This window comes from Hippopotamus amphibius, chromosome 12, assembly GCF_030028045.1.
Source record: "Hippopotamus amphibius kiboko isolate mHipAmp2 chromosome 12, mHipAmp2.hap2, whole genome shotgun sequence".
NCBI lineage: Eukaryota > Metazoa > Chordata > Mammalia > Artiodactyla > Hippopotamidae > Hippopotamus > Hippopotamus amphibius.
Window position 1 is genome coordinate 67,236,638 of NC_080197.1, and position 9,130 is coordinate 67,245,767.

At 37.8% G+C, this 9,130-nt stretch overlaps 1 pseudogene; it reads right to left on the bottom strand.

The window, feature by feature from the left end:
- Nucleotides 1-371: 371 nt before the first annotated feature.
- On the bottom strand, nucleotides 372-704 carry LOC130834012 (SRA stem-loop-interacting RNA-binding protein, mitochondrial-like; annotated as a pseudogene).
- Between the last annotated feature and the right edge of the window lie 8,426 nt (nucleotides 705-9,130).

Consider the following 9,130-nt stretch of genomic DNA (forward strand, 5'->3'; position numbering starts at 1 on the left):
AATTTTTTTTTCAGTCTTGTTTACTTTAATAGGCAGTGATGATCTCCAAAATCTTTCTCTTCATCAGATTTTTTAAAAATAAATTTATTTATTTATTGGCTGTATTGGGTCTTCACTGCTGCACACGGGCTTTCTCTAGTTGCAGCGAGCAGGGACTACTCTTCATTGTGGTGCGCAGGCTTCTCATTGTGGTGGCTTCTCTTGTTGCGGAGCATGGGCTCTAGGCACGCAGGCTTCAGTAGGTGTGGCACACAGGCTCAACAGTTGTGGCACATGGGCTTAGTTGTGCCACGGTATGTGGGATCTTCCCAGAGCAGGGATCGAACGCTTGTCCCCTGCATTGGAAGGCGGATTCTTAACCACTGCACCACCTAGGAAGTCCCTTTATCAGATGTTTGATCCCCTTGCAAAGCTTTGTGTTTCTGAGCTTAAACATAGAGCTTTACTCCATCAATAACATGATTTTCCTGTTGTAGTGCACTGTGAAGTTCTTCTTCTGAAGAAAATTGAATCCAACCCATACCTGTGTGAAAGTCAGTCTCTTTGTCAAAAGGTACAACGTACTTTTGTACATGGCCAAATTGTGTGAGGTGTTCTCTCAGCTTACTGGAGGCCAAGGTCTAGAGGATTTTTCTGACAAATACAACCAGCTGGTGGATATTCATACACAGTGCTATAGCACCTCTTGCTGCCGAAGCCACCATCTTTTTTTCATATGGGGAATTTAAAACAGCTGTGATTAATATGCTAAGGGCACTACAGACAAAGTAGAGAGCAAGCAACAACAGATGGGCAACATAAGCAGAGAGATGGAAAACCTAAGAAAGAGCCAAAATGAAATGCTAGATATAAAAAACACTAACAGAAACAAAGAATTCCTTTAATGGACTTATTAGTAGACTGGGCGTGACTGAATAAGGAATCTGTGAATTAAATGACATATCAATATCATCCTTGAAAACCAAAAAGCAAAGAGAACAAAGTCTGAATAAAACAGAACAGAGTATCCAAGGACTGTGGGACAACTACAAAGGTGTACCATATTTATAATGGAAACACCAGAGGAGAAGAAAGAAACAGAAGAACAATTGCAAGCAATGACTGAGAATTTCCCCAAATTATCAGACACCAAACCATAGATCCAGGAAGCTCCAAGAACACCAAGCAGGACAAATGCCAGAAAGACTACACCTAGGTATATCATTTCCAAACTATAGAAAATCATAGATAAAGAAAAAAATCCTGAAAGAAACCAAAGGGAAAAAAATCTTACCTATAGTGGCACAAAGATAAAAATTACATCTTTCTTTATTCTTCAGGTTACTAGTAGACCATATATTTATGTACTATAATTTTATGAATTCCCTACTGTTGGATTATTGGAGATTCTTGGGGAAATACTAGATCGGCTTGAAAATTCTGGTGTCAACCACGCAAGCTTTCTTTTCTTCTTTTGGGAACAAATCTAATATTGTCAAGGATCACTATGCTCTTACACTATGAAATCTGCAGGTTTGCACTGTTGGAAAATGAGTCACTTCTGTGAATCCTATGATTAGAACCTGTGTACTTTATGAACTATGTTCCTTTTTTAAGCACATATATGTATATATATTCATAAGAAGTTTTATGAGACACTCACACTTTTATATCCTTAGTATGGCAACAAGAAAATGTAAGAGAATTTTACTGTGGAATTTTATTTACTCTCAGGAAAAGTAGCCCAGTCAAATCTGAGAATGCAGAGCTATGTGGCCATGGATGATTCTCCATCACTACTGTCTCTCAGCCTCTGGGGGAACAATGCCTGCTCTAGGTGTCTGGTCTCTTTGGGTGTTTAAATCTCTCACCTTGAGGGAGATGGCTGACCACAGTGCAGGTAAGTTTGGAACATTATTTAGGTGCTGAATTTGATGGAGAACAAAGGGCACATGAGATCCTTTATTCAACCTATTGAAATGCTGAGCTCTCAATCTCAAAATTAAAGGAAAGAATCAAGGCTCAGTCTGGCCCAGCCAGTGGAGTGATTTCCCAAACTGGCAGAACCCAAAACATGAGCATTTAGGTCATTTTCTATATTTTTTAAAGTATTATAAACAATACTACAATAAACATTAATATATAGTATTTATCTCTTTAATATTTGTTCGGTTTTTTCCTGAAGGATAAATTCATAAAAGTGGGATTCCTGAGCCCCAAAGTATGCTTATTTTCAGTCTCTTGGTACATATTGCCAAACACTGTATTTAAAGGCTGTACCAATTCATGTTCCCACCAGCGGAATGGCCATTTCCTACATCTTTACCAACACTGGGCATGGCCATTCTTTGTAACTTTTGAATAATTAAATATCTAATATGAACCAGATCATGTTGATCCCCTACTTTAAAACTTCCAGGGACTTCCCTGGTGGCACAGTGGTTAAGAATCCACCTGCCACTGCAGGGGACATGAGTTTGATCCCTGGTCAGGGAAGATCCCACATGCCGTGGAGCAACTAAGCACGTGCGCCACAACTACTGAGCCTGTGCTGTAGAGCCCGCAAGCCACAACTATTGAGCCCAAGTGCCACAACTACTGAAGCCCACACGCCGAGCCCATGCTCTGCAACAAGAGAAGCCCCTGGTCGCCACAACTAGAAAAAGCCCGTGCAGCAACAAAGATAAAATGCAGCCAATAAAATAAAACAAAAAAACCCACAAAACCCTCCAAAGGTTCTCCATTGTGCATAGGACACATTCTCAAACTTGGTCTTAAAAATTATTGAGGGCTCCATACAGCTTTTGTTTATGTGAACTATATTTATTAATATTTGCTGTTATAAATTGATATATTACTCTAAGTTAATATAAACAAAAATTTTCATTTTTTATTTAATTCATTAAAAACAATAAATCCATTACATGTTAACATCACATTTTAATGAAAGATAACTATTTAAAAAAAAAAACACTAGTGAGACACATGGTATTGATTTACAATTTTATAAATCTCTTTAATTACTGGCTTAAAAGAAGATGTTCTATTATAGTAGAAGCCTAAGACTCATATCTACTTTGGCATTCAACTTGTTGCAATATTGCACATCATGTAGCCTCTGGAAAACTCCCCTGTACACTCATGAGAAAATGAGTGTGAAAAAAGTAAACAATGTCAGTATTATCATGAATGTAGTTTTGACCCCCTGAAAGGTTCTTAGAGACCTTAAGGGGTCTCCAGACCACACTGTGAGAACCATAAAGTCCAAAGGATAAAGGCTAACTCTTTAGTGTCCCATAATAGTCCTTTTTTCATTCAACCTTAAACCTTCCTTGATTATCCTGTTGTGCTCATTCTTGCAGCCAGACAGAATTCTGACATTATGCATTTTCAGTTCTTTATGTTTTCACATATACCATTTTCTTCCAGGAATGCCTGTCCCTGGTGGCTATATTGGGTTTTGAGGAAGCCCAATAAGTTATAACCTTATCCAAGTTCTGAATAAACTGAGAGACAAAACAAAATTGCAAACAGGGATGATAACCAAGTTATCATCTTTATTACCAATGGGGCTGATTTGGAAGAATGTAGTTTACTAGATGGTGACAGTGGGCTTCCTGATATTCCACCCCCAGAAATTTACAGACCTACCATTCAGAGACACACGGTGCTGGACAACAGCAGGCCTTCTCATATAGAGCTCCTTGCTCCATTATTATATTCTGAGAACGGAGAAAGGGCCCACTCCTAGGAGGAGAGGAGGAATGATTGGAGCTATAATCAAATCCCCAGTTTCTTATCCAATAACCAACGATTAGGTAAATCACTCCATGTTCTCTGAAGAGGGATGACTCAGAGGAGAAATCACAAGTGGAAGGCTAGTGGCTTACTTTTATACAAAAGAAAACAGGAACGGGAATGAAGAGTATCTCCCACCCCACCTACACACACACACACACACACACACACACACACACACACACCCCACAAAAACATTCTCTACCTATAAAAGCCCTAGTCATACTCAAACATTACCTATTGTATGAAGCTTTATGTAACTTCCTGACATAGTTTCCCCTCTGCTTATATAACATTTCGTACATATAAATAGATTCAAGTGATATTAAAACCATAAAAGGCAAGGCACACAGGATACAAATACAAATAAGACACTATTTCTGCTATCAAAAACATGGGGAAACAATATCTACAACAGCATCTCCGATATAGCTCTCAGATTTTTATCCCCTATGTTCATTCTGTTGACAAATCTGGAAGCACAAAACACACAGGCACCCTTTTTCTATGGAGTAATTTACACATGTCATCGTACCATGTGAAATCTGTCTATAGCATTTGACCCTTGCAAATCTGTACTTGACTTTCATGATACCCCTGAAATCTTTCCAAACTACTCTCATTTCCTAACAAGATCTAGCCACACCAGTGCCACCAGTAATTATCCCCCAAACCTAATAATTCATTTTTTTGTCCTTTCCATTTCCCTAGTAATTTTATACTTGGATGGATGCCTTTGCATGTTTGTGTGTTTTGAATTTATAGCTATAACGGTAGAAACCTGCAGTAACAAAGCTCATTACATAAGGATTTGGAAATAACATGGGCCAAATCCCAGATCTAAGACCCAGCAGTAAATATAATAAAAGCCTTATATAACATGTTTAACCTATAAGGAGGGCACTATTTCTCTCCCTGAACAGCTCATTATAGAGATTCTACTGCATTGCTATTCCTCCCCGTCCCCATGGCAGCCTGCAGACTGTTTGATAGCACAATCATTGGCTGGATGGTTAGAGTAAATAACCTGTGGGGGTCTGTTTTTATCCCCTGAAATTCTATAATTCTGGTGAGTTTCCCTTCCTTGGAAGTATGGCACAAAGGCAGCATTTAACCAAAGTGCCTGGCACATACTCTCTAGTTAACAAGGCAAATGCTGGAGCCAAGAGTAATGGGCTTCAAATTCCAGGTCTATGTGAGAGCTTAAAACATATCCCTTCATTTCTCTATGCCTCCATCAACGAACTCATCTATAAAATGATGGATATAATCGTACCTATCTCATAGGCATATTGTGAGGATTAAATAACATAGAAAGCACTTTAGAACAGTGCCTACCACACACTAAGTGTATAATCAACTGTCAATTACTAGTCTGTATGAACAAATATGTGTTCAAAGAATCCTGCAATTCCATGAATTCCCAGTAACTTAAAATATACGTTCATTAGGCACTCGGAAACCCTGGAGAGTGATTCTGGGTCTGAATTTTACAGATTTATCCAAATCCTTCTAAATGCCTTGTCTCATTAAAATGAAAGGGTTTTAAGTTAGAAAGGCAGTTAGCCTTTCTTGAAAACTAATTCTCAGCATATATACCAGGCATATACATATTGAATCTACCAATACAATCCTATTATAAGACCATGTTTGCATAATTATTTTATATTAAAAATACTCATACCCAGTTTTTAGAGCAGAATAAAGCATCTACAAAACTGTACTATATCTTCTTCTCAAAATCGTGCTGTAGGTGTGTCAAATGTTCTAATCAGTCCACCAGGTACAGACACTGACTGCAGTTTAAAAGACACAATCAAAGAGTATATTGAACAGTTCCACAGAGCTTGGAAAGTGAAGCTAACTTTCAACCATGAAATGGCTTAAGCAGTGGGTAAATTTGGCACATTTGCTCTTAAGTCATTTTAAAGGCATTAAAACATATTTCAAAGATTTCAAACATGCAATTATTTTTGCTGCCACTCAAAACATGAAATAAACATTGCTTTAAAAAGATATGTGCTTTTTTACCCATCAAAACAAACAACTTAATGAATAAAAATTGCTTTCCCAAATGATTTTTCATACATTTGCAACTCATCCAGCCAGTTTTAAGTCTGAAATTACAGAAATCATTGGTAAAATGGATCATTGTTCCAAAAAATTAAAATGCATTAAACTCAAGGTGTGGTTATCCTATGAAAAACTCCCCTAAAAATGTATATTATGCATTTACTTTGGAATTCCAGTCACTAGCAAAGCTGTACGTTTATCTACCTAATGTACTGATTTTTTTTTCTGCTTATCTTAGGAATTAGCTTTATTTTATAATCATACCTTCCCTGTATTTATCCAAAGTGATAATTATCTTTTAAATTCATTTACCAAATAAATCTGGAGTACCTACTCTCTGTAAGGTACTTTGTTGGATACTGTAAGGGGTTTAAAGCTGGTTGCAACAGTCTTACCCCTCAGAGTTCCCACTCAGGGTGGCAGAAAGACAATGCTGACAAATAGACTGAATACAAGACAGTCTGCTCTGTCCCTGTCACTTTACAAGTTCCAGGCCATGTGTCACCATGATGAAGGGAGAATACACAGGCCAACCAGACTTCTGTCTTAGACCGTCCCTTCTTGACCTGTTTGCCACCGACCCCCGATTTCTTATTCTGTGATCTCCTAGTTTAAAATCTGGCTTCCTATACCGACTTGAGGCTGTGTGTTTGCTGACAGACACATTCACAGCCTCTTCGCTGACTCAGATTTCTCTCTGCTCTTGAGTCCCAGACTTGCAAAACTCCAGGTAAGAGATCTGCCAGTTCTGCTTTGTCCCTCATTAGCCATGGGGGACTGGTTCCCAAATCCCCACAGATACCAAAATCCAAGGATGTTCAAGTCCTTTATATAAAATGGTGTCGTGTTTGCATATAACCTACACACACCCTCCTACATACTTTAAATCATCCCTGGATTACTTACAATACCAAATACAATATAAATGCTATGTAAATACATGCATACCTCAGGTAACATGGGTTCAGTTCCAGACCACCACAATAAAGCAAACACTGCAAAAAAGTGGATCACAAACATTTCTGGCTTCCCACTGCATGTAAGTTATCTTTACACTACACCGTAGTCTATTGTGTGTAATAATAGCATGAAGTCTAAAAATATAACATACATGCCTTAATTAAAAAATACTTTATTGCTAAACAATGCTAATCATCATCTGAGCCTTCTGCGAATCGTAATCTTTCTCTGGTGGAGGGTTTGAAACATTGTGAAAATTACCAAAATGTGACACAGAGACACAAAGTGAGCAAATGTTGTTGGAAAAATAGTGCCAATAGACTCTCTTTATGAGAGGTTGCCACAACCTTCAATGTGTAAACACAATATCTTTGAAGCACAATAAAGTCAAGTGTGATAAAACAAGGTATGTCTGTAGTTGCCAGTGCATGGCAAATTCAAGTTTTGCTTTTTGGAACTTTCTGGTATTTTTTTTCTCCTAATATTTTTGATCCAAACTTGGTTGAATCCAGGGATGCAGAACCCCTGGATACAGAGGACCACCTGTACTTAGCCCAGACCCCTTCTGCTCTTCAAAACCTGCCTGCCATAAAAGGAGAACCAAAAAAAGACACAAGGCAATAATTACTATAAGAATGATAGAAACCAGCCATTACACTAGGTCATAAGAGCGAGACATGGTGTCTGACTTTGAATCTTCTGATGCTGCTTGGTGATGGGTTTCAAGGATACCCCAGTAGGAGGAACTGGAGCAGAAGAAGCATGTTTATACTCAAAAAAGATTAGATTTGTATTACCCAAATAGTATATTTTACACATGTGATTTCCACCTTTTTTTTTTGTAGTCTCATCATGGTGACAGAGCACTAGAACTTTCTGAACAGCTTCTACATGCCAGGCACTTCCCAAGTTCAGGTTTATTTATTATTCCCCTCCCTATTCTGATGCAGAAGATGTTTTTATGTAAAGCAAGATGCTGAATAATGCCAGATGCCTTAGGAGCTACTGCTTCAATCCCTATTTCTTAGCACTTCCGGTTTTAGAGTTCAGATTTCAAAGTGAATCAGAATTTATATTCATCCCAAATACAATTAAAAACTCTTCCTATTCAAATGTAATAGTCATACAAATTCCAAATCCACGGGCTCAGACAAAGGCAGCAGATCAAAGAAGGTGGCATACCTTAGGAAGACAGACCCATAACTTCTGTGGATCAATGGGGGTAGGTGCACAAATTGTCAGCAGGAGTTTTCCTGGACCCAGTTTGGCATAAAAAAGCAGGGGAGGTAGGGCTGAAAGAAAAATCATATAGCAACCTCATATTTGCAGGAGGCAGCCTGTTGTTGAGTCAGGGCCAGAGAATAAGAATGCAATGTGAGTAACCTGAAAGCCGTTGATCTCTGGTAACTAGCTAGAGTTAAAGCTAAAAGAATTCACTCAAAAATACAATCTTATGTCATGAGGAACTTATGTGTCTGTGAACAGCAAGAATTTCTGCTAGTCTAGAACCTGGACTTATATCTCCCACACAAATCTCCTGCCAGTAGCTGGTCCAGAAAAAAACCTCATCTCATTCAAAAATGAGCATCTATACATAGTTACTACAAGAAAATAAGAGAAGAAAATCAGATAAAATGAAAGCAAGATATGTACCAGAAAAAATGTTTCCATACAGCACATAAAAATTTGAGCCAAACATATTGCCATAAACTTAAAAACAAAGAAAAAGAACAAAATAAAGCTACCATATCTATAAAGCAAGAGATCACATCAAATATACAAGAGCTCAGAGAAGATGATGTGAGACGACAGGAAGTGAAGTATGATTTGGCAGAGCCCAGGAAATAAACATTTCACTGGCAACAACCAGATTCTGCTAAAAACATGGCAAGAAACAAGAATGTCAGGAAAGAAAAGAAAAGAAATAGAAAAGGAAGTAGAAAACTCAAAGAAGCAGAAAAAAAGGAATTCAAACGAATTAGAAAAAAATAATAGCAAGACAGGAAAGATTAAAAAGGTCTTAACATATGCAATAACTAGTATCCTGAAGAAGAGGTAAGACATAATAAAATACAAAAAAAGTTAAAGACATACTTCAAAGTAACTTTCCAGAAATATGTCACGTATCTACAGAATGAGAGGACACACTGAACTCTAGGAAAATTTAACACAAAACATTCAACACTGAATCATGTTTTAGTAAAGTCACTGGAATTGAAAGAAAGAAAAAACAAAATGTTGTGCACTGAGGCAAAAAGTTTGATTCTGATGTTACTTTTCACAGCAACGTTTAATGCTGGAAGACATTGAAGCAGTGGTA